This window comes from Bombina bombina, chromosome 1 (assembly GCF_027579735.1).
Source record: "Bombina bombina isolate aBomBom1 chromosome 1, aBomBom1.pri, whole genome shotgun sequence".
In the NCBI taxonomy this organism is placed as follows: domain Eukaryota; kingdom Metazoa; phylum Chordata; class Amphibia; order Anura; family Bombinatoridae; genus Bombina; species Bombina bombina.
This window is the reverse complement of record NC_069499.1, coordinates 473,262,796-473,290,194: the sequence shown is the minus strand read 5'-3', so window position 1 is coordinate 473,290,194 and position 27,399 is coordinate 473,262,796. Positions and strand designations below refer to the sequence as shown.

At 39.5% G+C, this 27,399-nt stretch overlaps 1 long non-coding RNA gene across 1 annotated transcript in view; it reads right to left on the bottom strand.

The window, feature by feature from the left end:
- LOC128645481 (uncharacterized) overlaps positions 1 to 15,361 on the bottom strand; it is a 29,072-nt gene extending 13,711 nt beyond the window's left edge. The window contains exon 1 of the long non-coding RNA XR_008400121.1: positions 15,177 to 15,361. This is a non-coding gene — a long non-coding RNA (uncharacterized LOC128645481). The remainder of the gene's footprint in view (positions 1 to 15,176) is intronic.
- Between the last annotated feature and the right edge of the window lie 12,038 nt (positions 15,362 to 27,399).

Below are 27,399 nucleotides of genomic sequence, written 5' to 3'. Positions count from 1 at the left end.
TTAGGGGTTAATACATTTATTAGAGTAGCGGCGAGGTCCGGTCGGCAGATTAGGGGTTAATAAGTGTAGGTAGGTAGTGGCGACGTTGGGGGGGTAGATTAGGGGTTAATAAATATTATGTAGATGTCGGCGATGTTAGGGGCAGCAGATTAGGGGTACATAGGTATAATGTAGGTTGCGGCGGTGTACGGAGCGGCAGATTAGGGGTTAATAGTTTAATGCAGGTGTCAGCGATAGCGGGGGCGGCAGATTAGGTGTTAATAAGTGTAAGGTTAGGGGTGTTTAGACTCGGGGTTCATGTTAGGGTGTTAGGTGCAGACTTAGAAAGTGTTTCCCCATAGGAAACAATGGTGCTGCGCTAGGAGCTGAACACTGCTTTTTTGCAGGTGTTAGGTTTTTTTTCATCCCAAACTGCCCCATTGTTTCCTATGGGGGAATCGTACACGAGCACGTTTTTCCAGCTAGCTGCTACCGTAAGCAACGCTGGTATTGAAAGTTGAAGTGGCGGTAAATATGCCTCTACGCTCCCTTTTTGGAGCCTAACGCAGCCCTTCAGAGAACTCTAAATACCAGCGTTGTTTAAAAGGTGCATGTGAAAAAAAAGGAGCGTTAGCTACGCGGGTCTTTACCGACAGAACTCTAAATCTAGCCGTCAGTCAATTATTTAGACACCCTTTTGGTCTCATCCCTTCCTGCCAGATAACACGTATCCAATTGCTGCCACATATATATTACGAATAGGTGACAGTTTGAACATTAGGATCAGCGTTATGTTGCTATAAATGGGACGAACCTATATATTAAAAAGTGGTGCCCTCCTCTCCTGGGAGACATATACTTACCAATTGCCACAATCACATAGAATACTGAGATACACACCTACAGTTGGATAAACTAGGGGTTGACCGTACATTTAAATATTTGCTATTTTCATTGTATTATTGTTACAGCAGTTTAATGACCAGAGCAGTAGGCACCTTGGGGTCGATCCGATAAAAATCGTCGCCCGCAAAAGCTGGCGACGCCAATATTTGCGCGGGTTTGGTATCCTATATACGGCGTAACCTAGAAGTTACACGCGTATATTTCTGCCGTCGCCCGTCGTTTTTTGGGCCATAGGCAGGTATACCAAACCCTCGCAGTTTGGTATCCAATATACAGCGTAAGGACTTACGTGGCGAAAATGGAGAAATCTTACTCCATTTTCACCTCGCCACAAAAAGCAGCCGTATGAAGCCTTACTATTGGACTATTGGAGCCCCGTAACTCCCTAAACTGGCTGCTAAAATAAACCTAACACCTAACGCATGCGCAATGTCTATCTCCCTGTCAACCGCGATCTGCTAAATAAAACCTAATACCTAATGCATGCGCAATGTCTATCTCCCTGTCAACCGCGATCTGCTAAATAAAACCTAACACCTAACGCATGCGCAATGTCTATCTCCCTGTCAACCGCGATCCCCCGCCGCAATCCCTAATAAAGTATTTAACCCCTAAACCGCCGCCATCTACATAAACTAACCCCCTACTGTGAGCCCCTAAAACCGCCACCATCTAACTGATCTATCCCCTAATGTGAACCCCTTACACCGCCATCTATATTAAAATTATTAACCCCTAATTTAATCTACCTACCCCGCCAGCTATATTATCTATATTAACCCTAAGTATATTATAGTTAATATAGTTATTATATTATATATATTAACTATATTAACCCTAATTATATTAGGGTTAATATAGTTAATATAGTTACTATAGTATTTATATAAACTATATTAACTCTATCTAACCCTAACACCCCTAACTAAATTCTTATTAAATAAATCTAATTCATATTATAAACTAAAATATTCCTATTTAAATCTAAATACTTACCTATAAAATAAACTCTAAGATAGCTACAATGTAATTAATAATTACATTGTAGCTATGTTAGGGTTTATATTTATTTTACAGGTAAATTGTTAATTATTTTAACTATTGGTTCAGCCAATCGGATTGAACTTGAATCAGATTTTTCTAGCTTAATTCCGATTGGCTGATAGAATCCTATCAGCCAATTGGAATTCGACGGACGCCATCTTGGATGACGTCATTTAAAGGAACCTCATTCGTCGGGAAGTCGTCGTGCCGGATGGATGCTCCGCGGCGGAGGAGCAAAGAAAGAAGATTGAAGATGCCGATTTGCTTGAAGACATCGCCGATGGAAGAAGACTCTCTGCCGCTTGCTTCAAGACATCCCGCGGATGGAAGTAGACTTCACTGCCGCTTGCTGGAAGACATCGCCCGGGCCGGATCGGATGAGGAGTTCAGCCCGGCTGGGTGAATACAAGGTAGGGAGATCTTCAGGGGGGTAGTGTTAGGTTTATTTAAGGGGGGTTTGGGTTAGATTAGGGGTATGTGGGTGGTGGGTTGTAATGTTGGGGGCTGGTATTGTGTTTTTTTTTTCAGGCAAAAGAATAGTTTTCTTTGGGGCATGCCCCCACAAAAGGCCCTTTTAAGGGCTGGTAAGGTAAAAGAGCTTTGAACTTTTTTTAATTTAGAATAGGGTAGGGAATTTTTTTATTTTGGGGGGGCTTTATTATTTTATTAGGGGGCTTAGAATAGGTGTAATTAGCTTAAAAATGTTGTAATCTTTTTTTTTATTTTTTGTAATTTAGTGTGTTTTTTTTATTTTTTGTAATTTAGTGTGTTTTTTTTTGTAATTTAGTTTAGTTTATTTAATTGTATTTTTAGATAGATATTTGTAGTTTATTTAATTTATTGATAGTGTAGGTGTATTTGTAACTTAGGTTAGGATTTATTTTACAGGTAATTGGGTAATTATTTTAACTAGGTAGCTATTAAATAGTTAATAACTATTTAATAGCTATTATACCTAGTTAAAATAATTAACAATTTACCTGTAAAATAAATATAAACCCTAACATAGCTATAATGTCATTATTAATTATATTGTAGCTATCTTAGGGTTTATTTTATAGGTAAGTATTTAGATTTAAATAGGAATATTTTAATTAATAATATTAATATTAGATTTATTTTAATAAGAGTTTAGTTAGGGACGTTAGAGTTAGATAGGGTTGTTATACTTAATATATATATATATATATATATATATATATATATATATAAATATATATATATATAAATATATATATATATATATATATATATATTATAATAACGATATTAACTATATTAACCCTAATATAATTAGGGTTAATATAGTTAATATATATAATGCAATAATTATATTAACTATATTAACCCTAATATAATTAGGGTTAATATAGTTAATATAGCTGGCGGCGGTGTAGGGGGATTAGATTAGGGGTTAATAATTTTAAAATAGATAGCGGCGGGGTAGGGGCTCACTTTAGGGGGTTATAGATTTAATATAGCTGGCGGCGGTTTAGGGGTTAATAACTTTATTAGGTTGCGGCGGGGTTTGGTAGCGGCGGTTTAGGGGTTAATACATATTTTATTGTTAGGATAGTGAGGGGGGATAGCGGATAGAGGGTTAGACGTGTCGGGCTATGTTAGGGAGGCGTGTTAGACAGTGCGGGTGATTTAGACTTTAGTCAGGTTTTGTAGGCGCCGGCAGTTTCTAACGTGCCGTAAGTCACTGGCGACGCCAGAAATTTGTACTTGCGCAGATTTCTGGACATCGCTGGTTTGTCAGACGGCACTTTAGCATCTGACGGCGCCGTATATGGGATAGCTCGAGTTGCGAGCTGAAACTGCGGGCGACGCGGGTTCCCTCGCTTGCGCCGCAAACTACGATCTATATCGGATCGCGCCCCATACTGTCTGTTTTGTGGTTTTAATAACCACTTTTTTTAATAATTTTTTTGTCTTTATTAAAAGTTATGTTTTAACTCTTTCCCCTTTTCTGGGGACTCATGTGTCATATTTTCTGATCCACTTGTAATTATAAAAGTAGTTTTACGAGTGCTTTTAGTATTCTCTACTTGTTTTCCTCCAAATTGAATTTCTGTACAGCACCCCTCTTCCCGAAACACATTAATATATGTATAACTGAATTAATTCTAGAAATCATTAATGAATAAGGGGAAGTAACACGAGTAGTGCCATCAGGTTTATTCCTTTTCAGTATTTTTGGGTGGGTGTTTTTATTTTTAGATGAGCGATTTTTGTTTTTTATGACCAGCAAAAGAGTTAAATGCCCTTCATTAGTAGTTTTTATTTAGATAGCCTTTTTTGTTGGAGGGGGGTTAGTTGTAGAGTTTTTTTTAGATAATTTTTTTTAAGAAAAAGAGCTGACACTTCAGGCCAATGCCTTACAAAAGGTCCTTTCCGTAGTTTAGTACTAGTAAAGGGTTTTTATTTTGGGGTTTTAGAATAGGCATAACTATTTTTTTTTAATTTTGGTCATTTGGTTGATGTTTTTTATAATAGTTTTTTTGTAATCTTAAGTTTTTTTCAGTAATGCTAGATTTGTTAGCTTTAAGGTAAGGTTATTTTTTTATTTTTAAAAGTAAGGTTATTTTTTTTATTTTTTTTTAAAAGGTACTGTTATATTTTTTTTTACAGGTAAGGTTATTTTGTTTTGAGGTTTTTAGGGGTCCATAGTGTAGTGGGTTACTTTGTGATGGGGAGTTTTGGCGGTTTAGGGGTTAAAAATGAAGTGGGTTACTTTGCATTGGGGGTTGTGGCGGTTTAGCGGCTAATAGTATAGTGGGGGCTTTGTGTTGGGCTATGTGACGGGTTAGGGGTTATTAGAGTTTCGAGGCTTATGGCGATTCAGGTTAGCGTGCAAGTTTGGATGTGAGGTTTTGTTTTTTTACACTTCTCTCTCTCAATTAAAGTCAATGGGAGAGTACATCAGCATGGTCATGATATTGTAACTTCTGACCTTTGTGCACATCGGGTTAGCACACAAGCGAAAAATATTTACTTTTAACTTGTAATACATGCGCCACCTGACGCTCGCAAAGAGCAGAAGTAAAGCTGAGTTAGTGTGCATGTGGGAGTGGTAATTACTGCTCCGCTCGTCATCTTACCCTATGTGTCGGAAAAAAGGAGGGGATTTATGAGTTGAAGACATACTTGAAGTTTGACAAGATCTAACTCTGGAATATCCACGTCTTTGTTGCCAAGATCTGGCGCAAGTGGGGAAAAAAGTTGAGGAAGTTGAAGGGTCTTTTTGGAATCTTTGAAACTGGGACTAGTACTGAGGGTGTTAAATAAAATAAAATGGGGATTAAAATAAAAGGGAAAGAAAAAGAGAGAACGTATTAAAATAATTATGGCAATACTAACCATCGGGAGAAAATAAATATGGAAAAATTTAATGGGAACAATAAATAAGAATAATGAGAAAAAACAAGGAATTTAATTGAAGAGCAATTTTATTTGTGTAAACACAGAGAGCACTGATCTGTTCGCTGAGCAACAAAAGAAAGAGGAGATTTGGGAGCTCACTATATGGTCAATACTGCTACTCTGATTCATCATTGTTTTCAGTTTGTTCAAATATAGCTTTTCATTAGTTCAAAATGTCTGGTCATTGTTTCCTCTTATGCTGTAATGTTCTCACTACATTTTTATGTCTTTAAAAAGCTGCATTGAGATGTAAAAGAAATAGGAAGCACATTATGAAGTCTCTGGTCTTGTAATAAAGTCACAATCCTAAATACACTCATGTTTACAAAATAAAATACAAAACAGAAAGTTCAAAGTTTAATCTGAAGGGTAAAGTAATATAAAATATACAGCACAAAGTGTAAATGCAGCAGAACTTTCATGCCATGCAGTGCTATATTGCACTGGTCTTGTCTCTCCTTCAGAAGGAGAAGTATAGCAAAATCTGCCTTTTAAGAACTTCACTAGGGATCTCACAGTGCTGGAGGATCATTTTAGATAATTTCACCTGAGCAGAGAGCGTTAGATAATCAGACCCTTAGGTAATATTTTTTTTTTTATTTAGTTGTAAAAGTAAAAAGTCTCACAGTGTGAAATTGACAAAAGTGGTAGTCAGTCATAGACAGTGGAGTCTGATTTGCTTGACTAGGAACTTTTAAATCTCAGGGAACTACTACAATTGCACACCACTAATCTATCCAGTCTAACTCCTAACACTATAGTCTATACCCAAGTTTACTGTGGGATGGATGTGAGAGCCTGATTATGCTCAACCTAACTACACCCAATTTAATGAGGAAAACAAGGGCACACAGAGAGATAATAGAGAAGTCCTTGGGCCTATTTATCAAAGCGTCAACTATGTTACATTCGCCAGCATCAATACGCCATGGATCTGAATATGATCTCCTTATTTATAAAAAAACATGTGCGTCAAGTACGGTGCGAGGAGCATCAGACTGTTGTTAACTAACAGTCATCAATGTCGCGGTTATTCAGGTTTTTCCCTACTTTATTTACACCATTTCATTACTGTCCATGAATAAGCACATTTCTCTAAAGCTAATCTTTTATTTTTCATCTCTTAATGTCCAAGAAATAGATTGATTTATACCTCAATGTTATATGATATTTTCACATAAATTAATGTGTATTTGTATTTCTAGAAGTCATATTTTTTATTTATTTTTTTAAATTATTATTAATGCTAGAATTTGTACATATATCCTTGCACATACTTGTGTGTGTGTATATATATATATATAGATAGATAGATAGATAGATAGATAGATAGATGTGTGTGCGTGTGTTATGTCAGAAATATTTTGCAAACATATTAACATGTCCCTAAGTTCCTTTTTTTGTTCTAAACAATGTTGTCTGTCATATCTCTGTTTTTATTTATACCACTATATGTATATATTGTAAATGTATTATTATTCTGAGCAGGAATAATTGTGAATATAAGATTTAATCAGAGTATCATATGTATTTACTTGCAATCAATGGATATTTTAAAGGGATAGGAAAGTAAAAATTTAAGTTGCATGATTCATGTCAGAAAGCCAGGTAATACACAGGAACAGGAACTCACAAACAGGTCTGAGACAACGCAAGGGCAAAGCATACTGAACAGAGGCTCTTTAAATAATAAGTGATGACATCACAATTCTGAGACTGCAACCTGTCTCACACAGATGATGTACAACAGTCTGGCCATAAGAGGGCATGCAGGAAATGAGCAGCATCACACACTCTGCACCAGATTCAGCAAGAAAAGGTAAGCAAAATGGCTGCCAGCAGCACATGGTGAACAAAGCAGGGAAAAAACCCTGACAGTACCCTCCCCTCAACGACCCCTCCCCCGTGGGAGGACAAAAGGCTTATTGGGGAAATGGGCATGGAAGGCACGGAGGAGGGCAGGAGCATGAACATCAGAGGAGGGAACCCATGAACACTCCTCAGGGCCCTAGCCCCTCCAGTGAACCAAATACTGTACACAGCCCCTGGACATACGAGAGTCAATAATGCTGCTGACCTCATATTCTTCATGGTTGTCAACAGAGATAGGACGAGGACGAGGCAACACAGTGGTAAACTGATTACAAGCCATTGGTTTCAAGAAGGAGACATGAAAAACATTGGAGATGTGCATTGCGGGAGGAAGGTCAAGAGCGTAAGCCACAGGATTGACTCGTCAGAGTATTTGAAAAAGACCAACATAACAAGGAGCTAGTTTATTGGAAGGCACACAAAGGTTCAAGTTTCGAGAGGACAGCCAAACCCTCTCACCAACCTGGTAGGAAGGTGCGGTCAGGCGCCTACGATCAGCCTGGATCTTTTGGCGCTGCATAGAACGATGAAGGCAATTCTGAATCTGCACCCACGTGGAACAGAGTTTCCGGAGATGCTCCTCCAAAGCCGGAATACCCTGAGACATGAATGAATCGGGCAACAAGGATGGTTGAAACCCATAATTTGCCATGAACAGGGATAACTGGGAGGAAGCATTAATAGCACTATTATGAGTAAACTCTGCCCAAGGTAACAGTTCAGACAGTTGAGACATAGCAATGGAGGAACTTTTCCAGAGCTTGATTAGACCGTTCCGCAGCCCCATTTGATTGAGGGTGATATGCTGAGGAGAAGGAAAGCTGGATCCCCATTTGAGCACAAAAGGAATGCCAAAATCTTGAGACAAACTGGCTACCCCGGTCTGCTTTCTCCTTGGGTAACCCATGTAAACAGAAGACCTCCCAGGCAAAAATTGAAGCAAGCTCCTGAGCGGTAGGCAGCTTCTTCAAGGGAATGCAATGTGATATTTTAGAAAACAGTCAACCAACATTAGGATAACAGTATTGCCATTGGAAACAGGGAGCTTGACAATGAAGTCCATGGAAAGGTGTGTCCAAGGACGCTCACCATTAGCAATAGGTAGAAGAAGATCCACAGGAAGATGTCGAGGAGTCTTATTCTGTGCACAAACTGAGCAGGAGGCAACATATGCAGCAACATCAGAACGAAGACCTGGCCACCAGAATTGTCGAGTGACAGACCAAATCATTTGGTTCTTGCCTGGGTGACCTGCGGCTTTAGGATAGTGGTAAGTATGCAAAAGTTTAGTTTGAAGATTCTCAGGAACAAAGCACTTACCACTAGGTTTCTCAGTAGGTGCATTAGTTTGTGCAGCTAGGATCTCTTCCCCCAAGTGAGAAGTCAAATTAGTATGTATGGTAGCCAAAATATGATCAGGAGGTATAACTGGAGTAGGTACAGACTCCTCCTTGGACAGAGGCGAAAATTGTCGAGAGATGGCATCAGCCCTAACATTCTTACTACCAGGCAGGTAGAAGACCACATAATTAGACAGAGACAGAGATAGCGCTCATCTGGCCTGTTGGGGCAACAAACGTTTTGCTTCGGATAGATAAGTTAAATTCTTGTGGTCAGTATGAATGAGCACTGGTACACTAGTACCCTCGAGAAGATGCCTCCATTCCTTGAGTGCCAAAATTATAGCCAGTAATTCACTGTCGCCAATTTCATAATTGCACTCCACTGAAGACAATTTCTTAGAGAAGAAACCGCATGGATGCAAGGAACCATCAGGCGTAGGACGTTGAGACAAGAGGCCACCTACTCCAGTCTTAGACGCATCGACCTCAAGAACGAAAGGCAGGACAGGATTAGGATGAGCCAGTACTGGAGCAGCAGCAAAGGCAGTCTTAAGACTATCAAAGGCCTTAATGGCAGTCGGTGACCAAAGGAGTGGATCATTCTCTTTACGGGTCATGTCTGTGATAGGTTTGACCAAGGAAGAAAAGTTTTTAATAAACTTTCTATAGTAATTTGCAAAGCCCAAAAAACGTTGAATAGAGCGAAGACCAACTGGTCAAGGCCACTGCAGAACTGCAGTCAACTTGTTAAGATCCATGGAGAACCCTGCAACGGAGATCACATAACCTAGGAAGGTTGAGTCTAATGGAATTCACATTTCTCGAGTTTACAAAACAGGCCATTCTCACGTAGTCTCTGAAGTACCCGTGTGACATCAGAACGATGAGCCTCAAGTGTGGGTGAGTGTATGAGGATGTTGTCTAAGTACACCACAACACACTGCTGCAATATATCTCGTAGGACATCATTAATAAATTCCTTAATAACAGCAGGAGCATTACATAGGCCAAAGGGCATTGCAAGATATTCATAATGCCCGCTCCTGGCGTTAAATGCTGTTTTCCATTTGTGGCCCTCCTTAATCCTAACGAGATTGCACGCTCCTCTCAAATCAAGTTTAGAAAAGACTGTAGCTCCCTTGAGGTGGTCAAAGAGTTCCGTAATGAGCGGAATAGGGTAAGCATTCCTAATGGTAAGACGATTAAGATCCCTATAATTGATGCATGATCTTAACTCGCCACCCTTTTACTTCACAAAGAAGAAGCCAGCCCCTGCAGGAGAGCAGGATTTGCGGATGATCCCCCGCGACAGAGCATCGGCAACATACTCCTCCATAGTACAATTATCTGCAACAGACAGAGGGTAAACCCGGCCCTGAGGAGGAATGGCTCCAGGTTGCAGGTCTATGGCACAATTGTAAGACCGGTGAGGAGGCAACGTACCGGCACGAACCTTGTCAAAAACATCTAGGAACTCTCGTTACTCCTCTGGCAGTTGAGATACCGAAGAAGTGCACAAGACTTTGACTGGTTTCCGAAGACAAGTGGAAATACATTGCGGAGACCATGACAAAATTCTGGGCCTGCACCTGTCGAGACAGGGATTGTGCTTTTGGAGCCAGGGATAACCCAGAACAACAGGAAAATGCGGAGAGTTAATCACCTAGTACTGGAGGGTTTCAAAATGGAGAGCCCCAACAGCCATGGATAACGGAGCGGTTTTGTGAGTAATGAGAGCAGGCTGAAGAGGCCTGCCATCAATGACCTCAATAGCAAGCGGAACAGACCGAGGCAATACAGGAATGGAGTGCTTTGATACAAAAGCACTGTCAATGAAATAGCCTGCAGCACCAGAGTCAACAAGAGCCTGGGTGACTATGGAGGAGTCCACCCCGCAAAGGACAACCGTGGCCAAAGGTTTCTCCTTTAGCAGTTCTGGGGACGAGAATTAGCCACCCAAGGTCTGCCCCCAACAGGACCTTAGGTGTGAGCGTTTCCGGGCCATGTAGGACAAGACTTTAAAAGGTGACCCTGTAACCCACAATAGAGGCAGAGCCCCTCCCTCCTCCTAAAGGTCCTCTCTGCCACGGAGAGATGTGTGAATCCCAACTGCATCGGCTCAGCAGTACCTGGTGACTCGGGACCGGGAGGCATGGGAGGAGAGGGAGGCATGGGTGTAGGAGATCCTCTGGTAAATTTCCGGCAGCAACTTCGCCTTTAATCGCATCAGAGAGCCCATGAAAGAAGGCGGCAACAAGGGCTTCATTGTACTAACCTACCTCTGCGGCAAGCGTACGGAACTCAATGGCATACTGAGCAACAGATCTCGTACCTTGCTGAATGGACATGAGTCGTTTAGCAGGAGGAGTGAGCCGGAACATAAAATACCCTTCGAAAGGAGGCCACAAATTCAGGGTAATTTGAAATCACAGGTTTATTAGTCTCCCACAAGGGATTAGCCCAGGCAGTTCATCCATCCTGGAAATGATGGTAGGTAAAGATGGATTATTAGCACCATCAGGATTCATGGCCCTTGTGTAATGTCAGGGTGCCAGGAATCAGACTGTTAGCGCTGCGGAATCTGTTGGCGCTCTACAAATAACCAATAATAATAATAGACGAGAAGTGCAAAAATAATCACACCTTTATTAATAACAAAGGAATAATAAAAAGTCCACAAGTCAAATAACAAGCCAGGAGTCAAAGCCAGAGCTGGTAGTCAGACGAGCCGAGTCAGGAGCCAAAGCGAGTAGTCAGATGAGCCGAGTTATGAACCAGGAGGGACGCCAGAAAGCCAGTTAATACACAGGAACAGGAATTTACAAACAGGTCTGAGACAACGCAAGGGCAAAGCATACTGAACAGAGGCCCTTTAAATAATAAGTGATGTTATCACAATTCTGAGACTGCAACCTGTCTCACACGGATGAAGTACAACATTCTGGCCATAAGAGGGCGTGCAGGAAATGAGCAGCATCACACACTCTGCACCAGATTCAGCAAGAAAAGGTAAGCAAAATGGCTGCCAGCAGCACATGGCAAACAAAGCAGAGGAAAAAACCTGACAACTAGTGCACCAAATGTGGAGCAATAATATTGTTTGATTTAGAAAGAGTATACAAATTTATTAAAGTTTCTAATTTACTTTTATTATGTAATATGTTTCATTCTCTTGCAGCATCTAACATAAGCTTTCTGTGTTTTCAGACTCCCATTGAGTTCTATGGCATCCACGACCTCAAGGGTGGCGGATTGAAAACTAGGTACACTGAGTCAGAAAAGACGCGAGCGTAAATGTAGAATTTTTGATAACTTAGTGAGAGCTTCAAATAGTGTCGATTAGGAGGGCGAATGATGTTACACAGGAAGTGATACTACACTTTATGGGGGAATCTTTTAGATGTTACACAGGAAGTGGAGGGGAATCTTTTAGATGTTACACAGGAAGTGATGCTACACTTTATGGGGGAATCTTTTAGATGTTACACAGGAAGTGATGCTACACTTTATGGGGGAATCTTTTAGATGTTACACAGGAAGTGGGGGGATTTGGCGCCCAAACAATACAATTAATCAATTAAACTACCATATAGGCTACTTCTAAACTGTATATAAGGCCAGCTGCCATTACCAATATTCTAGTCTTGAGAAAGGCCCTTTTTTGAGGGCAGAAACGCGTTGACATATTGGTAAGCATTACTTTAATCTTTACTTCATTCTCATATTGGATACACTATATTGTGAATTTCTTTTTTTACAGGGACACTTTTTAGGATACCATAGGAGCAGCTGACAGGTGCTAGGATCCAATCAGCTACTTCAGCAACCACACTCAGGAATTTGGATCTGTTAAAGTAACTAACATTGGAAGGAATCAATTTCCTCACTTTCACCTTGCTTTTCATCACCCATTTTTTCCATTTTTTTTTTTTTTTTTATTTATTTATTTTTTTTATTTTTTTTTTATTTTTTTTTTGATTGACTTATTTTTGTTCTTCACTAACATTTGTTGATCAACTTTTTGAACACTTTTTTGGATTATATTTTATATTTTATTTTTTATGTTATTGCATATTGTGTATTTTATTTTTTATGTTATTGCATATTGTGTATTTTATTTAATTATATCTTAACCTCAGTGGATTAAGTAGCTAGCATTTTTATATCCATTTGCATTCACTCACTATTTGATTGTATCTATACAATTATTTTGCTACCCCCCTTTTTTTTGCACTGCAGTGCATTTTTCTATTTTTTGGAACACTATTTTTGTAACACTAATTTTGAACACTATTGTTTGTATTATTGTTTATTAGTTTTTTGCTTGATGCACTTGCTACAGTTGTACTTAGGCTAATTCTGTTTTATTAGTATACACTCTTATTCTAGTGTACCACTCACACTGATCACCTGTTATTACCTCTGGTTTTATTGTAATTATCAGCTTTGGCCCTTTGAGCCGCTTCTGTAAGATATTCCTGTATTTGTAATTTTATTTATATGTGCTTTTTACATTTTTTATATATAGTCTTTTATTACTGATGATTTTTAACATGGTTTATTAAATAATCTTCTTTTATCTCTCTGTGAGTATATTTATCCCTTGGCCTCTTGTTGGCGCTGTATTCACTTCTTACTACTTGTGCATATTTTTTGGAGGTTGGTTAGGATCTCTGTTTGGATACAGCTTGGGGATTACCTTAGCGCTTGTACACACCCCCTTTTTCACGAATGAACACAAACACAATTCTGCTCAAATACCGTGGTTTTCAACTCGCATCGATCTGCGCCGGATTGAGATTGTGGGATCGTATTTTACATCACAAATTTCAACATTTTCCAATATTGACGCTTTGATAACTACGGCGGATCAATCTCGCAACAAATACGACGCGGAATTCCAGCATATTTTCAGTTGACGCTTTGATAAATAGCCCCCTTTGTGTTGCTTCTGTGCAATAGTTTTTCTAATTATTGTTTCCCTATATAGAGTGATTTGCTCATAGTGGATCTAAACACTAAGGGCTAGATTACAAGTTGAACGCAAAATTTAGTAATACCAGCGCACACAAATATGTGCTGGTATTACAAGGGACGTGCAATGTGAATGCGTCCTCATGAGAACTAGTGCAGCAAATGTAAATGTATATGAATTTATACATATATATTTATGTGTTAATATGTATATATACACGTATTAACACATAAATATATATGTACCTGTATATAAGCATATATTTACTGGGAGCACACAGTCCCCATAGGCTGCAATGTAAAGGCACTTTCAGTGCCATTTTTTTCTGACAACCCACACCCACCAACTAGCCTAAAAAAACTGCTCAGAAACTAAATTATACTCTAATTTGGGGCCAATTGGGGCACTTTTAAAAAAATTAACCAGAGGTATGACCCCCTCTAGTTAACTTTTTGAGCGCTAGCAATAACCAGCCACTTGTAATGGCTGGTTATTTATTGCGTACCCGTTTGCGGAGGCCTAAATTAGTGCTCCACTTGCAATCTAGCCCTAAATGTTTATGCCTTTAAATAAATAAAGTAGGTTACTATGACAGGACTTTACTTTCATGTTCTAGGCAGTATCTCAATACAAATTAATATTTTCTTCATTATTGTATCTGCTCAGTATTATTGGCTTACAGTCACCAGTTATTTTAATTCATATTTGAAAAATGCTTTCAATGGATTTTACTGATGCTCTGGGATCAGATTTTCTTTTTTATAAAAGAAACCAAAATTAAATGATAAAGTGAAATGCATAATTTGCCATGTAGTATTTTCAATTGCACATGAAAGATTTTCAGATATCAGAGACTGTATAAACACGAAGGAACAAAATGATGCACTCTGAACACCAACATGCGGCATTAGAAGCAGCTGAACTGAAATGAGCTAGGCTGAAATTCACCTATGCCGGGACAAAATGTTGGGCAATTGTTGTAAATGTATTTTCTGCACATGCTTTGGAAAAATTAGTTATGCAGAGTAGATCTCAATGATGATTGATGCATCCAACCACAAAGCCCTGAACATTGTTACAGTTATGGTCTGTTTTTTTTTTTTATCCTAGAAAATGTATCAACAACAAAAGTGCAGAGATGTTGGTTGCCTACATGAAAAAAATATTGAATGACTACAGTCTAAAGGAAAAAAAGTTATTGCTTTCACAGCAGACAACAAAAAACAACATTTTGGTTGGTTGACATGAAAAGATAAACAAAATGTCTACAAGGCATATAGATGTTTTGCTCTTAAAAAAAGTACTTTGATATATAAACTATTAGGACTGAGTATTTGAAAGAGGTTTGTGAATTTGTAGATGTGGAGAGAAAATCTTTACAAAGCAGATGTTTCTGCTTCCTGTTCATCGGAGGGTGTGAGGTATGTTTGCTGTGCTGAATTCATACTTTCTCTCTATTAATAAATGTCCATGCATATTAAATGCCAAATTACATTGGTATGGCTTAAATGTCTTGCTGACCAACTTGATGTGTATGATGGAACTAGAAGAACTATCGTTGTTTGAAGTTTCCAGTTAGATTAATAACCTGTCTTAAAATCTCATCAGGAAGACAAAATATATTTTTTTACCTTTGCTGTTAGTAGGTGAAGGTTTGATCTCTAATCAGACGTTCTTCAACGCCAACGATTCTTTCTTTGACAATTGTGTTGAATATACAAAAAACTGTTGTCACCATAATGAAGTTATTAAAAAAGCCTCATCGATCAGTTTTAAAAAGTGCCTAAGTGGAGTGATGTGGCAGCATCTCATTTTGTTTCTGACTATGCATCTGTGATAATAAAAAATGTTATTTGAAGAATTTCTTCTTGTAAAAAACTCATGTGTCAGAACATGACTGCTCAGCTAAAAAGGTTTCCCTCTCAGAACATTGGATAGCAATATTCTGACAACGTAATGACTTGCACATCAATGTTGACAACATCCTAAAAATGATCTAGTGTGTGTTGTCTATTCCTGGAACCAATGTATGTATAGATCGGATCTTCAGTTTAATGAGCATGCACTGTAAGTAAATATTCTTCATTTATCTGTTCTAACTAATAACAAAGACAAAACATTATTATGCTATCAGTTGATTTCATTAATTCTGACCTTTGCTTCTATTTCCTACCTTCCTATATTTATGTTAATTTTGCAAAATGTGATGTAATAATGTCATTTGTATGCATAGGCTAACATAAAATTACATCGGCTAAAGAACATGGAACTACATCAGCTAAGGTGTCCTGGTTTTTCATTTTCAAAATCCTGTCACCCTGATTATAAACCTTCTTAAAAATTGCAGACTCCCATGTTTAAGGTAAGAATATCAGCTACTAGTAGAATTTCCCATAATCATATTTTTTTGTTGATTTCCCATTTTGGGCCTGAAACAAGTGGAACGGTATTTAATGCTCCCGTTCGTGTGCTAACTCAGGCAGAAGTAAGCTTTTACTTCATGTCGTGTAGCGCTCGGATTACAAGTTAAAAGTAAACTGTTTTCGCACAAGCGTTAACCCGACGTATGCAAACACCGGCAATAAACTCCTTTTCACTTGCGCTTAACTGTTAGCGCTCCACTCGTAATCTGGCCCTTTATCTCTCTAGCTTTGTGTATTTCCAAAAATACCACTTAGAGAAAATAAACAAAAAACAAAAAACATTTCCTTATTTTTGCATTTTATTTGAACTCCTTTTATCCTCAACAAACATCAAACTACAATAAAATACACATGCATTATACTTTACACAGTAGTAAAGCACTACATCAGCGGCATGGTTTATTGGTTTACATTACTTAGACAAGTTTGACAATTAGATATGCAAGGCACATTGATGACGCAAAAGAAAAGTTATTTGCTCATTTATCTGGATTTGGCAGGTTAATTAAAACATTTTTAATTGGTCCCATAATTCCAACAATTTACTCAGCTACCGTTGTTGGTGAGGACAGCAGCTGTTTCATTATGTTCCTTTCATTTTTACATCTGTGCAAAAAATGTATTTGCAAGACATAGCTTCCTATTTCCTTACTCCGTCACAAAGTGCAGATGATCATTTTGAAATATTATTCACAGTTTAACATCTTCAAACAATTAGACATTACATTATGTGTGAAGAGTTTCAATGCATGAGTTTATTTATCAGAACCTTTTGTATCCTGAATAAATATGCAGGCTGCTCATTTTAAACTTATTTTTTTTCTCTGGAGGAACTGCAGTTAAACTTGACCATTTATTTGCTACCATATTATTATTGTTGGTTATTTGCAGGGCCGTCTTTAATATTGACTGGACCCTGGGCGAAAATTTTCTTGGGCCCCCCCATGCAATTTCGCTCTCCACCCCAACATCCCAAAAAACAACTAAATCATTTTTTTTTTTAATTATTAGCCCAGCAGTGGTTTATCCACTGCTGAGCTAATCATTTAAAAAAATGAAATAAATTGCAATATGTGAAACTGGACCTAAGCAGTACTAATAAGTAAATAAATATATAAATTCCTCCACTGTAGATTCATTTAATATTCTTTTGAATGTGATTCTGGTGTGAGGTTAGCTGGTTAAAGAGATTTAGGGCAGCCAATAGGAGCAAAGCAAGGTAAAGACTGAGGATGAAGAATGGAGGTGCAGTATAAGTTTACTGACTGGAACAGCAGAACTACTATGGGAAGCTGTAAAATCTGAGACAGAGAGAAAACAAAAACTATAAAAATAAACCTTACATTAATGTGTGAAGTATCAGCATGACACTATACATCAGCCACAGCAGCACATGTCACTTCTTTGCTAGGAACAAGTTCCCTCTCACCTTGCACTAGACAATGCTGCATGGGGAGGGGTGTGTGTGCACTCACTTATTCTTCCCACTGACACCTTTCTACAAAGCACTGTTCCCCTAACAAACTTCAGTTAGTTGATCTTAGGGCCACAGCAGAAAGAGCAGGGCTAAGGGGACCAGCAGACTTGATGCTGTCAGTCCAAGGCTGCATGGATACAGTGTGAGATGAGTCACACAGCCTCAAGACTGAAGAGAGCAGTGTGTGCAGCTGCACAGATGCTCAAATCCTCACGTGCCTGCCACTACAGCTTTCTGCTGCATGCGCCTACAGTCAGCCCTACCCAGAAAAAATCCCTACCACCAGAGCAGTTACCTGGTAACAGTGGTAACCCCAGTAGGACCTTTTATGATGCAGTGGGAATGGCTGGATGCCGAGTTAGGGCTTTGCATTCAGTGCTGCACAGTGCACATCTAAAACAGCACATGGCAATAGGTTGGCATATCACATGACACCGGCACGGTCTGGCACAGTTTAAAAAAATATATATATAAGCAGAGTACTTTTGACTGTGACAGTATTAGGACTGAATGTGTGTGTTCCCCATGTCACATCAGCAGTCTGGTATGAACCATAAAAAAAAAAAAAAAAAAAAAAAAAATTTTTTTTTTTTTTTTTTTTTTTGGACTCTTGGGCCCCTCAACAGAAACTGGGCCCTGGGCAGCTGCCCCTTTTGCCCTGTGTTAAAGATGGTCCTGGTTATTTGTAGAGCGCCAACAGATTTCGCAGCGACCATATTTTCATTAGTATGTTGGTTAATTGCTTGAATGATTATTCTGGAATTTTTCTCCTAAATGACCTTTAATATTCAGGCTAAACATATATACGGTATATTCATCTTCACATATTCAAGCGTGATCACAGTAATTATTTTAATAACTGATATAGAACATTATATAAATGGTCCCTTGTTCTATGTTGTGTTAGGATAATTTAAAATTACAATAAAATAGATTTAAAAATATCTTTATATTTGACTTTATCTTGGGTCCTGTTTGACATTGTTGAATGCACAAAAAACATTCACATTTCTAGAGTGCAACATGCATAATTGTTCACTTTTTAAAGTACCAGTAAATACAGTAGATTTGCATAATCAACAAATGCATGATAAAAATACAATGCAATAGCACTGTGCTTGAACTTCAAATGAGTAGTATATTTTTCCTGACAAATTTCAAAGTTATGTCTTATTTCCACTCCACCTGTATCATGTGACAGCCATCAGCCAATCACAAATGCATATACATATATTCTCTGAATTCTTGCACATGCTCAGTAGAAGTTGGTGACTCAAAAAGTGTAAACATAAAAAGATTGTGCATATTTTGTTAATGGAAGTAAATTGGAAAGTTGTTTAAAAATTGCTGCTCTATCTGAACCACGGAAGTTTCATTTTTACTTGAGTGTCCCTTTAAAGCTTCTTAGTCTACTCTTATCAAACCTTACATCAAAGCTTAGAGGTAGTAAGCTAACTTGTACCCATAAGCAACAATACTTAATTTTTTATGTGTAGATGGTGCACAAATTCAATCCTTAAAATAGATACCTAGCACAATACTTTTATAAGTTTGAGGCCTTTTAGTAAACAATAGTTCACAAAAGCTCTTTAACCCATTTAGTTGCTAAGGCATTTGACACCCTTGTGCTAAGCTATTCAGCGCTTTTAGATGCTGCTCACCCCTTAAGGACACAGCTTCAGTTTGCTCAATTGTTTCATGTTGGAATAATTCCGTCATTGGTCCTTAAGTTGTTAAAAACTACTGGAGGTAATTTTTTAAGTGAAAAACCTACACAAACATATCTTGTTTTGTTTTTTAACAGCTTTAGCAGATTTAAAGGGACAGTCTACACCTTAGTCATATTAGGGCCCCATGTACAAAGAGGCGGGAGGACAGCATCTCAACTTGCGAAGCTGTCCACCTGCCTGCCTTCGCTACATACGGGCAGCGGATCTGTTCGTCCGTTGGCCCTTATGCATCCCTTCATTACACACTCATCGCAGTGTGTAATCAGTGATTTTCCCTCGCCACCTCAGAGGTGGCATAGGGTATAAGAAGCAACGGTCTTACATTGCGGGATGCAGATTTGCATATGCGAACTTGCCCCGCAATGGCTCCGGAGCAGCTCTCGCTGCTTTGTTCATATAGCCCTTAAAATCTTACCTTAGATTAAGCTGCAAATAGCATCCTGCACCCCTTTCTATATCATGCAACAGTAACAGTAAATAAAGTTATTTTAAATTAACTTCTTAGATAAACACTTGTGTATATGGATAGCAAAGCATATGACGGTGTGATAAGTTTGATTGTTATATAATTTTGATAATTTTGATATATTCAGCTTGATATTTTGCTATAAACATAAATAGCATGGGAGTCCGCAGGATCTGCCCCAGCATAGCAATATTTCACAGTGCAGGTTCAAGCTGGGCAGTGATAAAAATATTGTTGGAGGTCAGGGCCAGATCAAAGATTTTGCTTACAGAGTCAGACTGCAACTTTCAGCCTTATTTAGATATGTGAAATATACAACAATTTTGTGTTTTTAATAATTTATGAATTACACTGCCCTCCAAAGTTCCCCAATCAGGTTTCTAGTGCACACATCTATATCTGCACATACACACAATTCTTGAATGGGCAGAACTATCATTGGTGCAGTATGTGCAGTGGTCCCAGGGCCCAAGTGCTGGGGGGCTAAGCGGCCAGTCTATACTTTGGGGTGAGCCGAATGTCTACACTCCTAATGCAGTAGAGCCTTTTACTAGTGCAGATTGCAGATCTATCTATCTATCTATCTATCTAATCATCTATCTGTATGTATGTCTATCTATCTTTATATGGATGCAATACAAAGGCAATTGGTTCCATCCTCCATAATTACACTGGGGCCAGAGTACATGCAACAGAAAGATAATCCTGATTGGTCCCCAGACTGATGAAGAAAAATGCTTATTTTCTGCAACTGTAAATGAACTTTTTCATAGAAACATGTACGTTTTCATTTTGTTATATGCTAGTTTTTAAACAAATAAAACAATTATTGCATAATCACCACTGTTTAATACAGTAGCTTCACAAACCAATATCTTGCATGTCCCTTTATAATTTGGTGGGATGGACTAACAGGGCCAATAATATATAATCCATCAGGTGTTTATGCGTATACACACACATATACACCCACACAAACATACACATATACACAGAAACGCACACACACACATAATATATAAGACAGATAATGCTACTGTAGAGCATATTCGTGCTTGAAACGTCTTAAGGGTTTTGCTGCCTGACTGAGACGTGAATCTGGTACTGTGTGTGAGTGTGCAACATTGTTGCCAATGTTGGGGTGGACATTCCTTACCGTATATAAACACATGGATAGCTTGATCACTCCCTCTTTTGTTCCTGACTGGCCAAGAGAAGATTTTTTCCCACCCAATCCCTCCCTTTCTTTGTTATGTGGTAACTTTACTTTTGTTTACAGGTAGGGGCGGCACTGAGGGAGCGGCAACCATTAGGGTGGCTTTAGGACTTTGGCGGGAGAATGTTTACTCAGGCTAGCTGATTGTAAGACCAAAGTAGTAAAGTTTGCTTCCCTTCATTGATGTTTGTTGATGCGTCTTACATCATGAGGGCTCTTATGGTTTGATGCTTGGTATAAAGTTAGAATATCGCCAACTGGCATTGCAGGGTCACGGCCTAATAATTGTTCTGGCTTCCGTAAGGGTGTGGTCGAGCTAATGGGAGAGGCATGACGTTGCAAGTTGCAACTTGTAACGCCTCTCCCCGTGGGCCTGATGATGCCAACCCCTGAAGGGCAATGCTCGGCAGGAGCATTGCAACACTCGACTTATGGCCGCTGACCTCAATACGCTTGTTGAAAATATTAAGTTATTTATATATGTAAGGACCTCCGATGCTGCAACCTTGCATTAAGATTCAAGAAAAAGTTTAGAATTTTTGTGCCTGGTTGTTTAAATAAACGTGACCTTGCTCCATGGTCTTTTACCTCCAACTGTTGTCTGTGTGTTTATTGGGGTACGGTGGGAGTGAAGTTATGGCGATTTAACACTTAAGAGATGTTTTTTGTGTAAATATATAACCATTGCAGAGAATTAAAACAGAAATAAATTGTAGCCTGGATGCATTGAGAAAAATAAAAAGGCCATAAAAAAACACAATTTGATATGCACAATAGTGCATACTGCCATTGGATAACTTCAGATGTTCACACTATCTAAGGGCAGTGTTTTCCTACTTCCCACCACCACATACACAAAAAAACTCACACTAGCTAGGGGACTGCTTTGTGCCATAGTGTTTGCTGCTTCCCTAGTTCAGTGTGTGTAATGGAATAGGGGATGACTGTAGTGAAGTGTATAGCTATATACCTTACATCTGGGCTTTTGTTCAGCACTGCTTGAGCTAGGCTGCCATGACATCGTCACTGGGCTGTGCATACTCTGGTAATAAATCAACAGTGTGTTTTTCAGTCTGGCACAGCAAATGAGGGCCCTTCATACTCTGTGAGTACAGCCCAATATAAGGTATCAGTGCTGTGCTATCTGGTTTATGAAGTATCTTGTTTTGTGTTAACCTCTTACTTGCTGCTAATATGCCTGTGTTGCAAGATGGTTCCTCTCATCTGTCTTCATTAGTCCATGTGTCCAAAAACTTACCTTTCCTTATGTTTAGGTTATACAGTCACAGGATTCATTTTTAGGCTTGCTGAGAACTTATCTGAGCAGTGAGAATACACTGTTCTGTACTTCTTAAGACCCTGCCCCTCTGATACAACTCAAACATCCCACAAGCAACCAACTTTGTGCTAGTGTATAATTAGTGCGCCAATGGTCTGAAAATCCACTGTCTGTATGACAGTGAGACACAATCACAGTGTTAAAAATCTAAATATAAAACTATACGATACAAATCGTTATAGAAAAATACCCCAATCAAATTATATTAGGATACAAATGAATTCTTAAGAAACAAATAAATTCTTCTTAGATATTAAAAGTGATAACATAATATAGTGGTGTCTTTGCAGCAAACACCCCAAAATAATAAGGTGATAAAACTGCAAGGCACTGTAAATAATGAACACAGCAATGTGATAGAATTGTAAAATATTATAGTGAAAAAGTCCCAATGATCGAAGTTCAAAGTGTTACATATATGATGGGCGTAATGTCCAAATCACAGTAGGCAGGCTCTTCTCCAAAAGATCCCTGTTGGTGACCCAGGGGTGGATACTATATAGAAAAAAAGATAAAAGAAGGCGCCAACATAGTGCGGTTACCAATGGGATGGAACACGCTTAGTAAATAATACCAGGTACTCACAGGATGAAAGACACTTGAGAAGTGTCACAGGTGCCTCCTGGACTCTCAGAGTTGTCCAGCTAACTCCCACTCCACTGTGGTGGTAAGGTTCCGCTTGTCTCTACCGATTAGGATGGCTCCGCTAGTGGTTGTGGCTCCCAGCCAGTATTCCAATAGGACTCTCTTGCGGTTTCCCCAAATCCAGCTATCCAGTTAAAATCCGTGCTCTCCGGTGATACAGCAAGGATAAAAGTGGTTTGTGACGGTGGTAACAAACTACAATATTGCCATTAAAAATATCAGAAAAGAAAGTTCGTGGCTGAACACAGGGCTGACAGCAACTCATCAGCAACCAACTTTGAAGGGGGGGGGGGATACAAACTGGTGGTATGCTCCATGCTTGCTCTTGCAAAAGTGATACGTACAGAATAAAAATATAAAAATTGATTCGAAAACTAACACCTTGCTAACTATACAACAGAATAGATGTAAAACAAAGTGCAAAGCACTCTCAGCCCCCTAACAAATTGCCACTCCCTCCTTTCACATGAGGTTCCTTCCAGAGTAATCCGATTGGCTGGAACTGTCTGTGATGTGTATTTGGCAGAGTGGAAACAAAAGAAATTAACAAAAGTATATAACAAATTGAAATCCCTTTTTTGGAGGTGGCAAATGCCTTTTTGAAGAAGCAGCACAATGGGAGCACAATTGCCAGTATGTACATAGATGCTGTCATGTTTCTTGTGTGGGTATTTAGCAGTAGGAATAAGCACTACTTGATAGTAGATACACAGAGCAAGTCTTTATTCAGCTCAGAGGTAAGCAACAACACTAACTGAACCAACTGAAAGAACTAACATAAAGAAGATGGCTGCTGATCATAGAGTTCCCTCCCAGCTCCTGAGTGTCTTTTCTTAAAGTAACAGTATACCACATCTCCCAACTACTTCCAAATCCCCTCTTAACATTTAACACATCCTAACAACAAAGAAACAATACAAATGTGCTCCAATAGCTCAATATACTTTATCCTACAACATAATCTTTTAGTCTCTCTGGAGAGTGTATTGCCCTTCCAGCTTGTGATGTTTTGTGTCCAGCTTCTGCAGACTGTATAGGGACGAATTCTCCTTGATTTGCATCTGAACCTGGCACTTCAGTCTCTGGGGCCTATTTATTAAAGGTCTTGCAGACGTGATCCGACAGTGTAGATCAGGTCCGCAAGACCTCGCTGAATGCGGAGAGCAATACGCTCTCCGTATTCAGCATTGCACCAGCAGCTCACAAGAGCTGCTGGTGCAACGCCGCCCCCGGCCAGCAGGGGGTGTCAATCAACCCGATCGTACTCGATTGGGTTGATTTCCGGCGATTCCTTTCCGCCTCATCAGAGCAGGCGGACAGAGTTATGGAGCAGGGGTCTTTAGACCGCTACTTCATAACTGGTGTTTCTGGCGAGTCTGAAGACTCACCTGAAACACGGGCCCACAAGCTCCATACGGAGCTTGATAAATGGACCCCATTGAGTCAGTATTGTGAGTAATTGATGACTCTTCTCCTTTTTCAGGTACAAGTACCTGTAGCTCTGAGTGATCTTGTTCATATGTGTAATCCATCCGGAGATGAAGCCGGTTTCTCCTGTACTGTCTGCCATCAGGTGTTTTAATTACATATGATCTTGGCTCAGGACCAACAGATGATATCTGTGCAGGCTGCCAACCCGCTGATGTCTCCATACGCACTGCATCCCCTTTTTGGAAGGCTTGTAGTGGCTTAGCACCATGATCATAATATACTTTCTGCCTATGCTGTAACTCATTCAATTTTTGGTGTGCATTCTTAGGGATCTGGGGCTTTAATGCATGAGCTGCGACCGGTAACTTGGTTCTCAGTGTCCGACCCATTAAAAGTTGTGCTGGGGAATAGGCCATTCCAGTGATTGGAGTATTGCGCAATTCTAGAAGCGCAATATGAGGATCTACCCCCGATTCCCATGTTTTTTGGAGCATGAGTTTAATTGTTTTTACAATTCTTTCTGCCAGTCCATTTGATTGGGGGTAACCAGGACTAGAATGAGTAAACTTAATACCCCATTGTGCAGAAAATGCCTTCATCTAAGCACTGGCAAAGGGTACATGGTCACTGATAACTTCTATTGGGATGCCATGTCTACTAAATGTTGCTTTCAGCTTTGCAATTACTGTTGTTGCAGTTTTATCAGACAACTTTAGTACTTCAGGATACTTGGAAAAATAGTCTACTATTACAAGAAATGACGATCCCTTCCACTCACAAATGTCCACTGCCAGTTTTTGCCAAGGCAGGTGAGGAATTTTGTGTGAGAGTAATGGTTCCTTTTGATTCACTTGTAGGTGATTAGCACAAATCTTGCAGGTCTCAACCATCTGTTGTATGTCCTTGGACATGCTGGGCCAGAACAGGATCATTCAAGCCCGCATTTTGGTTCTCTGTATACCTGATGGCACTCATGCAGACTTTCTAGAATTTTCCTGCGAGCATTCCGAGGAACTACAATCTTTTCACCCAGCAATAGGAAACCATCTTCCATGCGCAGCAAGTGCTTAAATTGCCAATATGACTGCAGACTTGGATGGAGTTTCCTTTCTCTTTGTGACCAACCTTCAGACAGAAGTTGTTTAAGTTTGTTTAAGTCTGCATCTACTGCTGTGGAAGTTTGTAAATAAGATAAGTCCCAATAGATTCTGATGATGACAGTGTATAGACGACCCTTTCTTCTGATAATATAAACTGGTGAAACTTTTGTGTAGAATATACAATAGCCAATAGTTCTTTCTCAATCTGGGCATAATTTTGCTCTGTGGCAGTCATTGCTCTTGATGCATATGCTATAGGGCAATTGTCTTGAAGTAAGCAAGCTCCAAGGCCTGATTTAGATGCATCTGCCTGAATCACCACTGCTTTTGCTGGGTCAAAAAATCTTAATACTGGAGCCTCAATCAGTAAAGGCTTTAAAGACTGTACTGCTTTAGTATGCTCTGGACCCCACTGTCAAACAATTTCCTTGCAAAGTAACTTCCTCAAAGGAGCAGTAATCTCTGCCTCCCCTGGTATATATTGTGCCAGATACCGGACCATGCCCAAAAATCTTTGCAGACCTTTTTCGTCCTCTGGGTCAGGCATTTTGCTAATTGCTTGGACTTTCTCTACATCAGGTTGAACTCCTGCAGGGTTGATGACATGTCCCATATACCGGACTGATACTTTGAATTGGATTTTATCTGGATTGAACTTAATGTTCTGTTCTAGTGCACTGTTCATCACCTGACTCAGGATCTGATCATGTTCTTCATCTGATGATGCAGCAATAATCATATCATCAGCTATGATATGCACACCTGGGATGTCCCTAAAAATCTCCATATTTTTCTGCTGAAATACTTCACTGGCTGACTTTATCCCAAATGGCATCCTGTAAAATCTAAAGCGCCCCCATGGGAAGTTGAAAGTGCATAGTTCTGAGGACTCTTTGTCTAATTTAACTTGCCAATAACCATCCTTTTCATCAAGGATGGTGAATATGGTTTTCCCGGCCAGTTGACTCTGTACATCCTCTGCAGTAGGGATATTGAAGTGATGACGCTTTATAGCCTTGTTAAGATCACGGGGGTCCAAACATACCCTCAGAGTACCATTTTTCTTTTCTGTATCATTTTTCTTTACTGTTACATGCGTATTTTAGCAATGATCTGATACTTTTCTAACTGCATTAGAGTCTCTTTAAGCTTGCCCAGTATTGCAAATGGGATTTTCCTGCAGCAATGTATGACTGGAGCAACACTTGGGTCCAAATAGATGTTGTACATTCCTTTAAATTGCCCAATTCCTTGAAATGCATCAGGGTAACGTTTTACCAGATCATCTTTTGTATAGAGTTTTCGTGTAGATATTGTTTGAACTTTGTGAAGTAAATCCAGTTCCTGGCATGCTGCTTTTCCTAATAATGGAAGTGAGAAGCATTGCATAAAAAGAATTCCAGCTCTGCTGTATGTGTGGGGGTGGCTGCAGTGATATGCACCATACCTTCTGGATGGATTTTGGAACCCCCATAAGCAATTAACATAGTGTTAGTATTTCTGATGCAGAACTGTGCAGGGATCTTTTTAAAGAGAGTGATAGGTAGCACATTTGCCTTAGCACCAGTATCCAGTTTAAAGTTAATGGGGCATATGTATCAAGCTCCAAATGGAGCTTGATGCCCCGTGTTTCTGGCGAGCCTGCAGACTCGCCAGAAACAGCAGTTATGAAGCAGCGGTCACAAAGACCGCTGCTCCATAATCTGTCCGCCTGCTCTGAGCAGGCGGACAGACATTGCCGGAAATCAACTTGGCCGCGAGTTGATTGGCCGCGAGTCTGCAGGGGGCGCGACTTGGCCACGAGTCTGCAGGGGGTGGCATTGCACCAGCAGCTCTTGTGAGCTGCTGGTGCAATGCTGAATACGGCGAGCGTATTGCTCGCCGTATTCAGAGAGGTCTGTTGGACCTGATCCGCACTGTCGGATCAGGTCCGACAGACCTTGATAACTAGAGGCCAATGGGTGCACCATTGATTTGCACTTCAGAGAACCATGCAGAATGTTTTTGTTCTTGTTTTACATCTTTCA